The sequence below is a fragment of the Peromyscus leucopus genome, chromosome 11, assembly GCF_004664715.2.
Source record: "Peromyscus leucopus breed LL Stock chromosome 11, UCI_PerLeu_2.1, whole genome shotgun sequence".
Classification (NCBI taxonomy): domain Eukaryota; kingdom Metazoa; phylum Chordata; class Mammalia; order Rodentia; family Cricetidae; genus Peromyscus; species Peromyscus leucopus.
In genome coordinates this window covers 28,611,612-28,626,776 of record NC_051072.1, presented here as the reverse complement: position 1 = coordinate 28,626,776, position 15,165 = coordinate 28,611,612, and the positions used below count along the sequence as shown (strand labels likewise).

At 41.6% G+C, this 15,165-nt stretch overlaps 2 pseudogenes; one reads left to right on the top strand and one right to left on the bottom strand.

Moving 5' to 3' along the window:
• Positions 1 to 7,887: 7,887 nt before the first annotated feature.
• On the bottom strand, positions 7,888 to 9,274 carry LOC114697311 (annotated as a pseudogene).
• A 1,122-nt stretch (positions 9,275 to 10,396) lies between these two features.
• LOC114697317 overlaps positions 10,397 to 15,165 on the top strand; it is a 29,311-nt pseudogene continuing 24,542 nt past the window's right edge.

Sequence of the window (15,165 nt, the reverse complement as noted above, 5' to 3'; positions counted from 1 at the left end):
TTCACTAATCTTATAAGCCTTTCAAAATCCAAGCCTTTTCAGTAGGGATTGCCAAGAACCTAGATGTCCTCATTTATATGTGTCAGAGCCAATTTTGAGGCTCAAGAACTTAATATCAAAAATGGTAAATGTGAGGGCTGATAGACACTGCTGAGATTTCATGTTCTCATTCTGCAAATGACAAAGGGTTGCAGCAGTGATTAATAACCTGTTCTGAATTACACAATTGCCCTCATCACTGTCTCTTGTCTGTTTTGTATGTGCAGTTAAACTGTCTACTATCTGGAATCAAGATTTCAGCAAACCTCATTTCTGGTTTATAGATGGCTGGCCTCCCTTTGAATCTTCATATGGCAGAGAGAAAGGAAGTAAGCCCTTTCTTGTTATTTTCTCAAAGAGCACTTATCTCATAATTTGGGGTCTACCATGGCGTTACCTTCCAGATGTCCCACCTCTGTATACATGGTAGTTTTACACTATTACAGTTTTAAAATGTGAGTTTAGAAGCACAAGTAATCAGTCCATAGCAATTTTAAACTGTCATGTGTTTTTTACTATATGTAAAAATAAAAACAAAAACTAAAAAGGTACACCTAAGCATTTCAGTTTCCCCCTCCACCGAGAAAAGACTCTGACTCGATGTGATGACTCTTGAAGCATTTTCTCAAATTGCTCCTTTGAAGTCTTCCTCAGTGAACTTAGTTCATATCATTTGAATATCTGATCTATGGCAGTAATTGACCGTTTATTATGGATCCTAGCTTCAGGTCGTTGGTGTGGCATAGTCCAATACAGTTTATACATGATTTTGCTTCACTGAATAGCTCTTGCGAATAAACCCTGTGCTCTGATACAATATTTGAATTCCTTGCATTTTTTCTATCTTGTGGCACTTTCCTCAGAATTAGACTTGTAGTTTATGTTTTGAAAATACTGTCTACCAAGCAACATTGCCATGAAGGCTTTGCCAGATAGCCTCAGACAGTTACTCATGTCTTGTTTGAAGTTGCTGCTGGTATCCATGTAACACCCACCTGCTCAAAATACCGCACCTTGTCGGGCATCCAGGCAGGAGTCTGCTGTTAACTAGTCCATCCATTTCCATTAGATCTGAGCTTCCCTGTCTATACCCATTAGCTCGTTCTTCCTTCCTTCCTTCCTTCCTTCCTTCCTTCCTTCCTTCCTTCCTTCCTTCCTTCCTTCCTTCCTGCCTTTTTTTCCTCTCTCTCTCTCTCTCTCTCTCTCTCTCTCTCTCTCTCTCTCTCTCTCTCTCTCTCTCTCTCACAGAGCCTCATTATGCAGCAGCCCTTGTTGCTCACTATGCAGATCAGACTGTCCTGGAACTCACAGAGATCTGCCTGCCTCCTTAGTCCTGGGATTAGTGCCATCACCTCCATGCACAGGCCCCATTAGCATATTTTTGATGACTCATTGAATCATTTTCACACTAATTCTCAACATATCAGTTAACTTCATACCATTCAACCTTCTTCCCTCCTCCTCAAATTACACATTCAAATGTCTCCTTCATCCCACCCCAAACCAGCCATAGACTGCAAAAGAGTCAAGAGACTCTAGAGCATTTCTTTATCCCCACAATTCATTTCCAGACTTATAAGGCATTTAATGGGAGGATATTTCTCTGACCTTCATGTAGGAACACAGAGTTCAATCTCTTCACTGGCTGGAGCAGAGCACAAACAAGCCCGTTGCAAGTCAGTTCAAGGAAACAGAAATCAGCATCTATTAGAGGCACAACCATCTGACAATGGTTTGAGACTCTGATGGAAAAAGCAGGAGAATGTGTGTGTTACTGCTCTGAAGTACACTCTTGATTTGGATAAAGCTTCTGCACAAGAAAAATAGTCATTTTGTGTTATCCTCACACTTTTTGTCCAATTTTAACAACCTGTACAATAGAAATAATTTCCCTCCCTAATTTCTGTCCTTTGTACAGAAGAGCGATTCAGAAACCATAAAACTCCCAATGCTTGATGGTTGCCTTGACTTAGCAGAATTTTCTGTGTGCTCCATGATTTTAGAACATGGAAGAAGCAATTACACAGGTCTTATACTCAGCATGAAGTAGTGATTCTCTGTTTCTGCCTGTAGATCTTGGTTTGCAGGAAATCACTGAGCATGTAGCATGCTTTTGAAGAACTCACACTGGATGTCATAGGATCCTTAAGGAAGTCTTCTGCACAGGAATACAACTAATTGGTACCTTGGGGTTAACTTTTTTTGTGTGTATTGTTTTTGGGGCAGAGCTGATGGAAAATAAAAGGCTTCATTTAGCCCACAGTTAGAGGGAAGACTGAAGAAAGATGATTTTATTTGCCTGCTCCTTACTGATCATATCTGAGTCCATGTTTCAAGATAGTAGATCATTGTGTTTAAAACACAAATGCTGCTAATGCAATTACCCAGTTCTAAATAATGAATGGCGTATCAGTTGTTCTCTTTCTTTTTTTTTTTTTGTATGTTACCTAATGATATAAAATACCATGACCAAAAGCAACTTATAGAATGGGGGAGTTTATTTTGGCTTGGGGTTCCAAAGGGAGAGGGCACAATGGCAGGGGGTGTACGGCATCAGGCAGCAGGAGCAAGAAACTAGTGGATCCCATCTTTAGCCCCAGAGAGAGCAAACTGGATGGGAGACAAGGCTGTAACCTCTTAAAGCCCACCCCCAGTGACCATGCTTCCTCCAATAAGGCTCCATGCGGTAAAACTTCCATGAGTTCCCCCAAGCACTGCCATCAACAGGAGACCAAGTGCACAAATCCATGATCCTATGGGGGACAATCCTTATCCAAACCCCAACAGTGTGCATGTGTTGATGCACACATGTGTGGTGCATAGAAGTCAGAGGACATTGGATATCCTGCTCCATTGCTCTGGCCTTATTCCTTTGAGACAGGATCTTTCAATGAACATGGGGCTAAGCTGGTAGCCAGCAAGCTCCAGTTACCCCTGCACCTGTCAGCTGTTCCCTAGCACCACAGCACTGGAGCTACAGGCATGCATGTCTATGCCTTGTTCTTGACATGGATGCTGGCATCTGGACTCGGGTTCTCACACTTACAAAGACAGCGCTCTTACCTACTAAACCATCTTTCCAGCCCTCAGTGTTTCTTTGTTAGGTTATTTGGGGGGTATTTTGAATAGTCGTGGCATTCCATGAGCTTGTGTCAATCTATGTTCTCTTAGGAACAGTTGGCTGCTAATGTTATAGATTTATGTGCATGCTTCATAATGTGATTGATTCCAGTTATTTGAACAAATAATGAAGGTGGTGTAGAAAACCTCAATCTTCTAAAAACTTGAACTGTGAGGCAGAGTGAATAAGGATGAAAATTTCTTTAAAGAAAAACTAGTGTTATCTTAGTCATTTTATCAGCAAATTGATCCTTAATGTTCATACTCATTTGAATTTCATAGAAAGTCTGATCAACTAGTCTTTGTACAGCTAATGCTTTAAAATGAAGAAATGGTATCTTAACCTAAAAGAGTTGTCCAGAACCACTCCAGATGAACCCAATGCAAGGCATTGTGAGCTAACATTTAGAAGAACTACAACATAGCTTAAACGTGTGAGAATTCAACTCAGCTATATTATTTGCGATGAAATTAATGACTACAAACCATTCAAGGAAGTTATGCCAGCTCAGGATGGCCGGAGAGTGTAGTGCAGTTAGATTCAAAATGACTCCCCTAGAATCAGAATGACTCTCTCCACTTGGACGAGAATGTGACAATTATTCTTTCCAAGTGTGGGAGAGGGGCCTTGGAGAACACTCTGGAAACATCTGGAGAAAGAGGAGATGTGTACATGGTCGAAGGACAGGACTTTGCAGCTACTTTATATATTCTATATAATAAGCATATGTTTAGATTTTTATTTTAAAAAGGCAGATGGTAAAAGTACAAAACCTGGTTGTTGTTTTTTTTAAACATGTCACTGTGGTTAAAACTAATTATTGATGTCCTGTCTCCCTCCACGATCTTTCTGTCTTCTGATTATTCTGGTTTCCATTCTTATCTATCAATATATCAGTCTGCCATTCTACCTCTCTTGCTATCAACCAACAGATGTTTGTGTGCCCCCTTTTTAGAAGTTTCCTTTGTGACATGAAGAAAAAATGAGCCCATGTGTAACTTAGAACTTTTTGCAAAGCCCCTCTGACTACCTCCAATCCTTTCTCTATCATTCCATTTCTGTTTCTGCTTTGGTCTTCACTACTCAGAACTGATTTAGTTCTAAAATTATTCTCTGTCTATTGTAGCTGCAATTCTTGCTTGATAATCATTTTTATATGTAATTTCACTGTTAAAATGATAGCCTTCCTTTTTGATCGGACAGAAAATAGGAAGTGCTATGGGATGGCCTGTCTGTATGCTGTGAATATGTGTTGCTACAACTGGTTAATAAAGCTGCTGCCTTGGCCTATGACAAGACAGGTGAGAGCCAGGTGGGAAATCCAAATAAAGATACAGGGAGGAGAAAGGTGGAGTGAGGGAGACACTGCAGGGCTTCCCTGGGGGGAGCAAGATGTAATGGAACACAGGTAAAGCCACGAGACACATGGCAATACACAGATTAATAGAAATGGGTCAATTTAAGATGAAAGAGCTAGTTAGCAATAAGCCTGAGCCATAGACCAAACAGTTTGTAATTAATAATAAGCCTCTGTGTGTTATTTGGGACCAAGTGGCTGTGGAACCCAGGAAAACCTCCTGGCTACATCTGTCTTCCTTTTTTAGAGGAATTGCCCTCCAATTCCCCTACTCTGTCTACAACGTCCTCTCCTTCCTCCTCCTCATCTCAAATGATACCCAAGAGATAGTGGAATGAGAAACAAAGATGAGTGGTAGAGAAAAGGAAAGTCTGTGATAGAGCCATAGCTATTCTGTCCTTGTTTTCTATGTTCTATTTTGCCCATCATCATCATCACCATCATCATCACCATCACCATCATCATCACCACCACCACCACCATCCTCATCCTCATCAATGTGTGATGTACATATGCTGAGGTGCAGGCACACATTCATCATGACATGCACGTGGAGGTAAGAGTACACCTTGCAGCTGGTTCTCTGCTTCCACTGTGGGTTCCAGGGATGGACCTCAGGCCGTTAGTCTTCCATCACAAGCTTCCTTCCCCATTGAGGCACCTCATAGGTTCTTGCTTAACTTTTAATGAGCCTTTGACTATTTTTATTAAAAAGACACAATGTGTGCTTAAATTATTAAGAATAAACAAAGAGCATCTCTACCTTCAGACAAATCGCAATGTATTCAGAAGTACCTTTTTTCTGCGGCTTCTGGATCCTCTCTCTGCTTCACTGGTCTCTGGCTCCAGGTATTATTGCACATCACTAGAACAGCATGAATTCTCATAACATGGGGTAGGAGTTGAAGTTTTTATTTTATTTTATTTTATTTATCCTTATTTTTATTTATTTATTTTTTTAGTAAAGGGACATGTAGCATTTAAAGTGTCAAAGGCTATAGTCATTATTTGCAAATACTCAGCTCCATTGTTAGGTGAACACATCCTTTGTATTTGTGTACAATGAAAACTGAAGTTTAAATAATTTAAATGATCTGTACATATTCCCTTCATTTGGTATTCTCCAAACATTTGAACTTTTAAAAAATTAACTAGTAGGTAGAAACAAAGCAAAACAAACCAGCAAAAAATTAGAAAAACCTCAGCAGTCTGTGACGCATATTTAGTTTTGAATTTTAGCAGTTTGTCGATCTGCTAATGTAAAGAAAAGCTCACTGCTAAGGACTTCCTGTGAGTGATATGGACTTTCCTCTATTTTGACTAGAGTTGAGCTCACTCTCAAATGGGTATCTTTAAGCATGCCTTAAAACTTCTTTACACACACACATACACACACACACACACACACACACACACATAAAATTATAAAACACATGCTCTGTCTTCATGCATACCAGATGAATTAGATCCCATTATAGACGATTATGAGCCATCATATGGTTGCTTGGAATTGAACTCAGGACCTCTGGAAGAGTAGCCAATGCTCTTAACCACACTCCAGCCTGGTCTTCAGACTCCTTAAGGCATCTAATTAATCTAATTATCCAACCATAAGTAAAGAGAAAGAGACAGCTCATCTTAAAAGGAATAAACATTCAAAAAGGCCCATTTTCAGGACCTTATCTACATATGACTATACCCTTCTCTGAGGGACTGACTGTTGCTAGAGTTTTCCGGCCTTGCCCACAGTCAGGACAAATCTTTATCACCCGCCAATCCACAGCCGCTCAGACCAACAAGCAAACACAGAGACTTATATTGCATACAAACTGTATGCGTGCAGGCTTCTTGCTAACTTTCTTATATCTTAAAGTAACCATCTAGAAATCTATACTTGCACGTGGCTCGTGGCTTACAGCATCTTCACATGCTTCTTGTGCTGGCATTGCGTCATCTTCTCTTCCTGTCTTTTTTTTTCTTGTTAGTCCGCTATCTTCTGCTAGCAAGCGATCAGTTTTATTTATTGATCATCAGAAACTTGACATACAGACCATCCCCGCACAGCCGTGCAGACCATCTCAACCCTGCACTCAGCCCTGGTCCTAATCATCCTCTATGCGACCTGCTGGTAACGCACAAAGAACCAAGAAGGCCCACAGACATACAGAACATCCACAGCAACTGACCACAGATTATTTTCCTTCTGTGCTCTTCCGTTGTCTCATCTGGGAAGAAGCATGAACAACTCACTGTTAGAATGATGTTTCACTGTTCTATACTTGATAGCTGAATGGAGGATAGCAGCAGGAATAGAGATAATCTTCTGAGATGAACAAAAGAATTTTGGCTTCTGGGAGAGGCTTGCCACAGCCAGCCAAGAAAGCCGAGGGCCTCAGTCTAAAATGAAGCTAGGCTGCTCAAAGTTTGACACCAACAACCCCTAGGATTTGTTTATAGAATGCCACTGATCTTCCTTCCTTCAGCTGAAACCATCACCCACAGACAACAAAATGTCCAGAATAGACTCCTCGAAGCATTCACTGGCCACATTCTGATTTTTCACCTGCAAGTGCTTTTGATTCCTTTGAAGACACAAAGAACCTTGACGAAGCATGAAAAGCAGGAGCCAGCTTCCTCTGAGCCTTTCACAAACATTGTCGCTCGTTCTCAGAACAGGAGCCAACCAAGCCATGTACAAGCACCACAATGACTGCGTCATTTGAACAGCAGAAAATTGAGCAGAGAAATTGAATTCTAAAGCCAAGGAACAAAGCCCAGAATCAAAGGCTCTTACGTAAAAATGAGTTCCATTCAATCTTGCCTTCTCATTTATCTTCTTTGTTGTTGTTAGGCTATGTTCCCAGCCTGATATGCATACTAGGATGTTTGCTGGAAGTCAGTTTGAAATCTAGAGGAAAAAGCAGCCATATAACTTGGAGACTTGGCTGTTTTCATAGAAATTGAAAGAAAATTTTCTTTAAAAAAAATCCTATGGCAAGAACTAAAAACATTTGTATTAGTACAAACAGTTCCCAATTTATAAATGGATTGTGGGCCAAAAGTTTGTTTTTAAGTCAGTTGCTTGTCATTTGGAAAATGTTTACTCCAAGGAACAGTTGTAGGTGGTGACTAGAGACAGAGCCTGTCATGATGGATTGTGTAATGCAGAGTCATACATTTGAGGCAGGGTCCCTCAGACCGAATTCTGCAGAAGCATGATGATAAATAACATTTTACACACAGAGCAGACATGATGAATCTTCCTGGTATATTAGTGTGGGTACAAGATTTGAGAAATAGCCTTTCTGAATTAAAATAAACATGCATAATTTGAGGTGAATATTAGGTATCTAAAACTTTTTTTCCCCATTGAAAAAATTTTTATTGATACCCCACCAGCTGCACAAAGTGCTTCTGGCATTAAGCACCTTCCTCCTTAGCAATGCAGTCTTTCTTGAGTGGTCCCATGAATGCTTTCTTTTCCTACATGGTCTGGAAATGACCATGGCCAAACTTGGAGGTGGTGTCAATGAATTTCAGGCCAGTCTTCTCCAGAGCATGTCATTTGGTCCGCACTAGCAAGGACTTGCAGAGAGTGAGTACTCGCTTCTTGGTTCCCAGCACACAGCCTTGGAGCATGACGAAGTCATTGGTCACCTCACCATAATGGACAAAACTACCCAGTGGGTTGATGTTCTTGTCAGACAGGTTGTAATCTGTAGGTGCATTATTCTTGAACAGCTTACCATTCTTGATGAAGTAGCCTTGACCAATCTTGTAAATATTTTTGTTAATCTCTGTTCGATGATGGTAGCCTTTCTGCCCAGCAAGAGCCACAGTGAAGGCCACACAGGCAGGGTGCCAGCTTCCAATACAGGCAACTTTGCGCAACCCTCAATGGGTCTTGCAGGGCAGTTTCTTTGTATGCCATGATTGGTCAGCCCTTTGTAGCCTTTACCTTTTGTCACCCCGATGACATCAATCATATCCTGTCCAAACACCTGGTTCACAGGAACCTGCTGCTCCAGTTTCTCCCGGGCCCAGTCCAGCTTCCCAGCTACAGTGCCCCCATTCGCCTGGATCTCCATTAAGTGTGCCTTCTTCTGGTGCAGAGGAAGCAGATACATCTGAGTGTGGGCAATTATGCGGATGACTTGGCAGTACTTCTTCATGCTGCTGAAGTCCTTCTCCAGCGGTTTCTTGCCCACGTCATCCTGCCATTTCTTACAGTATTTGATGAAGGCCTCCTTCTTCGATTTGTGCCAGTTCTTGCAGAGACGCCTTTTACACTCATCACTGATGTGCTCTGCAAATACTGTCTTGAACGTCTGGAGGCCTCGTGGTGTTTCAACATATCCTACGATGCCCACAACTTCCATGGGTGCTGTTTCCGCAATGGTTACAGTCTCCACAACATCTTTCTTGTTCATGTTTCTAGTCTGTCAACTTCTGGGACGATATGAGTCATGCCAGCCTTGTAACCTAGAAAGGCTGTGAGATGAACAGGCTTGGAAGGGTCATCCTTGGGGAAGCTCTTCACTTTCCCATGATGCCGGCTGCCGCGCTTCCGAGGCAAGAAGCCCAAGGACCCATGCTGGGGAGCAGAGAATTTCCTGTGAGACATTTCGCTGTCACACACCGCCGATAGAGGCTGACATTTTTCAAGATAAAGGATAAAACAACAAAAGTATCTTGTACGTAGAGGTCGAAGTTCCTAGACACTGTTGATTTCTGCTCTGTCCTCTCAGGAAATTGAATAAAGGTTGGTGAAAAGCAGGACCATGCAGTATTAGAGGTCCCTGTTTATCTGTAGTCTATCACTTTCTTGAAGGAGACCCCATTGGACCCCATTAGTCCTAGATACTTAGTCAATTACTATTTTGTTGGGTTACAGAGGCAGATGGAACCCAAAGGTTTGTGATGACTATATAGAGGGCTATCATATGAATGGAACAGGACATTAATGGTAAAACAGATTAAATTTGAATAAGCAGTGTAGGTCAGTTTACAGTATTTTAACTATGAAGAGAGGGGGGAAGATCCATGATAGAAATGAGTTGTGAAAAACACAGTATGTGCACGATATTCCAGTCGTTCTCCTAAAATATCTTTCTATTAATTAACAGGATGAATGATCTCTGAATATTGTTTTCACACCTGCCACAAGGATAAGAATAACTGACCAAAGTTGGAAGCGGTTGAGGATCAACGTCTTACAAAGGCCTTCCTTGGGATGTTTTCATGTCTGTGTCTGACAAATAAAAGAAGCAGGCTCAGTTATCTCCTAGCTCTACTGTGTCTATGAGAGCTCAGGGTGGGACTGGGCTCTGCAGGTAGACATTTTCAATAACTTGCCATGTTGGAGTCTTGTTCCAAGGTGGTATATTTGAAATCCCCATCTTCCTCCTCAAGCCATTGGCTAGCAAAGAACATGTCCTGCTGAGTAGGGTTGGTGTAACACACAGCAAGCACTATGTATAATTCTCCAGGCCATTCATAAACAGAAAGTGATTATTATTTAAGTGTGGCAGGTATTAATCCCATTGACAGTAAAATTAATGCTATTGGACTTCTTTCTGCTTTGGTGGGGGTGAGCTTCTTGTGTAAAAAGGAATGGTTGCTGGAAGAAGAGCTATTTAAGGAGAAAACCACAGGACTGAGGGTTACAATAGCAAATGTGAACTTACTTAACTGCATCTTTGGTGAGGACCAGCTGTGCTTGCCTGTTGATACTATGAGAATTAACTAAATTATGCATATCTATACTCACGTGTACACAGACATGCATATATATTCAATGGGATTTTCTGACTAACGTCTTTACTTTCACTTCAGAGAGTAATGGCAGAAGAATGATATTGAGGGCTAGATCTACATGAATGGCGTTGGAGAGAGCCAGAGGCTTAAGGAACAAGGAAGAGCTCTGCATGAGGCATAACCACTTCCTGCAGTATGCAGCTATGCGGGGAACAGTTCCTGTTGTGTTCTGTTACTTGAGAGCAAATCAAAAGCATTCCAGAAGTATCTGTGGTGTTCTAAGTCAACTACCAAGAAGAGTCTTTATGAGTCTATTGCTAGTCCAGAGAAATCTACAACACTGATGAGAAACACTTAAGAGAAATTATGGGCGCCAGGCGGTGGTGGTGCACGCCTTTAATCCCAGCACTTGAGAGGCAGAGGCAGGCGGATCTCTGTGAGTTCAAGGCCAACGAGTTCCAAAAAAGGCACAAAGCTACATAGAGAAACCCTGTCTAGGAAAACCAAGAGAGAGAGAGAGAGAGAGAGAGAGAGAGAGAGAGAGAGAGAAATTATGGAATTTCTTCAAAAATTACTTCCTCTACTTATCAGGTTGGCTGTGTCCAAATAAGACTGATTTTATCTATTTAAAAGAAAGGTGTCTGTAAGACTCACATAAGCCAAGGTATCTAATGATTTAATGGAACATTTTCAGAAATAATGCTTTGGGTTGAAAAGATGGCTCAGTGCTTAAACGCACTGTCTGCTCTTCCAGAGGACACATACTGGTTTGGAGTCTCACAGCAGTTTGTAACTCCAGTCCCTGGAGATCTGAAGCCTTCGTCTGGCTTCCTTGGACACTACATGCATGTATTGCACAGACATGGATTTAGGCAAATACTCATACATATAAAATAAAAACAAATAAATGTCAAAAAACAATATTTAACCTTTTATTTTCAATTAATTTTAGACTTACAAAAAAACTGTTTAAAAATACTTCAGAAAGTTTTCTACTTCTCTCTGTGGTGATATTTTGTTTGTACGCTTAACAAATCAAGTTTGCCTGAAGATCAGAGGGCAGAGCCAGCCACAGAGTCAGCCATAGACATCAGACAGTGGTGGCATACACCTTTAATCCTAGCACTCGGTAGGTAGAGCTCTGTCTGGTTCTCTGTGAGTTCAAAACTATCCTGAACTACATGGTCAAGGAGAAAAACAGAGCCAGGCAGTGGTGGCACACACCTTTAATCCCAGTACTTGGGAGTTACATGCCTTTAATCCCAGCACTAGGAAGGTTGAGACAGGAAGTGAAATGACTGGGTAGAGAAAGGAATATAAGGTGAGAGGAGACAGGAATTCAGCCCTTTTGGCTGAGAATTCAGAGACATTCAGTCTGAGGAGTCGTGGAGAAATAATCTCACCTTCCTTTTGGCCTGAGGATTCAGTAGTGGTGAGAAGTTTCTGTAGTGGCTTTTTCCTTTGTCTCTCTGATCTTTCAGCATTTACCCTGATATCTGGTTCCAGGTTTTTATTGTAAGACCAATTCAGATTCATATAACACTTCTCATTGTGTTTTTTTCCATTGGATAATGGTCAAAACTAGAAAAATAGCATTGGTATAATAACATAACTAGGCAGGTCATTTCCCTGCTTTTCCAATTTTCCAACTTAGGGCCTTTTCTAGGATATAATTAGAATCTGTTTGTTGCAATGTGTCCCTGGTCTCTAATCTGCCATAATATCTACATTGTTTTTCTGGCCTTTCATGACTGAGAAATACTGGTGTGTTACCACTCTAGCTGGTGGCATGAACCTAGGAAAGTGGGGCCTAAAAATGAGGCAGACTAAAGTGTCATGCAATAGCCAACTTTACTCAGAGCATCAGGCAGTTTATAGTCTGAGGGTTAAGGAAAGTCACCTGAATAAAGGGTACAATCACCAGGACAGGCTGCATGTGACAAAAACATGTTTTTTCATAAAGGCACCTGAATAACAGCAGCTGAAGTAAACCTCACTCCTGTCTGCTACACCTGGGAGGGTGTGAAAACATATCCCAGGAATTCCATGTTTTGGAGAGATTGAGGTCGGAAGACTTGTTTTCTTGTTTTCTCGCACTCAGAATTCTTACATGATTTCATCCTTAGTCTGTGTTCTGACATTTGTGAGTACTGTTGTCTATGGCTTCTCTGTAAGCTAATGCATTTGGGTAGGAATACTGTAGAAATGTGGCATTGCATCATGTTGAGGATGTCTTATGTTAGTATGCTTATTAATTTGTTTATCTAAGTATGAACTTTTAAAAAAAAATTCCTATTCTACAGTTTATAGTATCATTGTTACCTGCTGGAATAGGTTATCTTTTCCTCATGCATTCTGATCTACTCAAAGGCAAAATTGTTTAGGAAAAAAAAATCTTTTCAAGATGATAAATTTTAATCATGTGTTTAAATAAACCATTCAAAGAGAAGAGAAGCTGGAAGGCATTGGAGATCTTGGTATTACATTATTCTAGAGACATTTATCCCAAGCAAGCAATTCAAAGGTACCCTGTGAATGCCTGAAGACAAGTCTAGATTCCAGGGAAAGTAGAATATATTTATACTGGGAACAAAGCAAAACAGAAGCCACAGGCAATGAGTGGTTAAAATTCACCTAAGATGTGTAAGCAGAACGTCTTTGCTTCTGTCAAAATCAAATCCTCCTTCTGTGTATTCCAGACTTCCTAGGGAAAAGGACAGAACACAGAAGCTGTAACACAAGAGGAATGTCCTCCTGTGTACCATTTCAGAATCACTTTTCTGAGAAAAACCAAAACTAAATAGTTGTAAAATCTCCCGAATGTTAATCCTCTCCCCTGGGTGAGCTGTTTTTCGTGTCTAGAAATGTTCTTCCTTTCCCAGAATTCCTATGGCTGGTTTGTACCCTGCTTAAAGCATTACCACATCGCTCCTGTGTTGTAACTCACTGCATGTGTCTAGTCTTCAAAGCCTTCCCTGCTCAGCTACGACTATTTTATCTGTTGTTGTTATACTTGTTTTTTCAGGCTTGGTAATAATACTATGAATTTCAGGGGCCCATACTCTCTGGACACATGCTAATCTGCTGATAGGATTTCAAGATCTGATGTCTCAGATTTATCTCAAAGCCATCTCAGATAAGGGTTGCTGATGTAGAAACCTGAAACACCACACTTCATTTCAGTTTGTGTTATGAAACAATAGTGATTAAAAACTATATTTTAGTAGCATAGAAATAAAGACAGAGAGGCACATAGCACAGCAGCATGGGAGGGGAGCGAAGAAATGCCACCAATAAATATGGTCAGTTTGCAACTTTTCCACTAAGTTCCTAAAACAGAAAAAGAGAAAATGATAGTTTCTTCAACAAATGGTGCTGGGAGTCCATAATGAAATCAAGAAACTAAAGATTTATACTATATAGAAAAGTTGATTCAAAGTCTATTAGCCCTAAATATAAGACTAGAAACTGCACAATCCTTCAGAGCAAACGAGAGGAAGGTCTCTCGAGATTGGCATTGGCAAGGATCTCACCTAAAGCACAGGCAACAAAAAAAAATAGACAAGAGTAACTAAATCAAATCAAGACACTTCTGCATGGCAAGAGGGCAAGTGGCATACGCAGTTAGAAGAAAGGGTGGCTGATATAGTGGGACGAAAGACCTGCATCAGAGCTTTGGAGCACAGATCACAAACACCCTCCTGGTGGAATCTCAGGGAACAGACATTTGTAACTTTAAAGTGTTGTTTATGGATTACTCTTTTTCTAGATCATGCCTTCAAAGTCACAAGGTTTCCCAAAAGATGTCAAAAGAAAAATTCGTTTCTAATAATACTCTAAGTACCCAAATAATGAGTTGACATTGATATGTGTGGTAGTTTGAAAAAAAAACTATGGCCCACATACCATGTTGGTGTCTGAGAGCCATGATACCACCAGGGCCATAGTGATCTGAGTGGCCTTCACTTGGGCCCAGATGTCACTGGGGACCATGGTGACATCTGGGCCCAAGCTGCTGCCAAGGGCCATGTCTGGGTCCGTGGTCCTGCTGCAGCTGGGGTCTGTGTTGATGTCTATTGCCTGGTTACTCCTGGGGCCATGAGAACCATGCATGTTGAAATCTGAAGGCCCTGCCAAGCCAGCCCCACCCTTAGCTGGCCCTGGGAGATCAGACCCTGCTTCTTGCTAACTGTTGCAATGGCAGAGCTAGCCCCACCCTATACAGGAGAGCGGACCCCATCCCTCACTCACCAAAGCATGGGAGAGCTGACCCAGATGGTGTGGGCATAGGAGAGTGGGATCTGCCCCAGCCTGAGAGAGCCAATCCCAGTGGAGGCTCGGACCTACCAACTCAGCTACCACCCTGGCCCACATCCAGTGCTTTGAGTTTGGCCCACCTCAACATCTACCCCATCTATGGCCTGCTGGAGCATGTGAAAGGACTGGCCCTGTGGAACCATAGCCACAAGATCTCCATGACTGGGGCAGCAGCAGGATGTCAGAGAGGAGTTTCAGTGAGGATCTAGTATTGATGGTATACCAGAAGCCAGAACATTGCAAGTAAAGCTGTTTGGACAAAAGTGTATGCTGTGTGTGACATACCCACAGCTCCCAATGCCTCTAAGGTGAATGCAGAGGTTAATGGAGAGGCAGGAAAGACTGAAGAGCAAAGTGTTTTCAGGGAGTGGCACTGCTTGAGAAGAACAAGGAGGTGTGGCTTTATTGGAGGAAATGGGTCACTAGGGGTGGGCTTAGAGGTTTCAAAAGTCCATGCCAGGCCCAGTCTCTCTCTCTCTCTCTCTCTCTCTCTCTCTCTCTCTCTCTCTCTCTCTCTCTCTCTCTCTCTCTCTCCCCCTGCTTCCTGAGGATCTGGAACTCTGTAGAACATGCT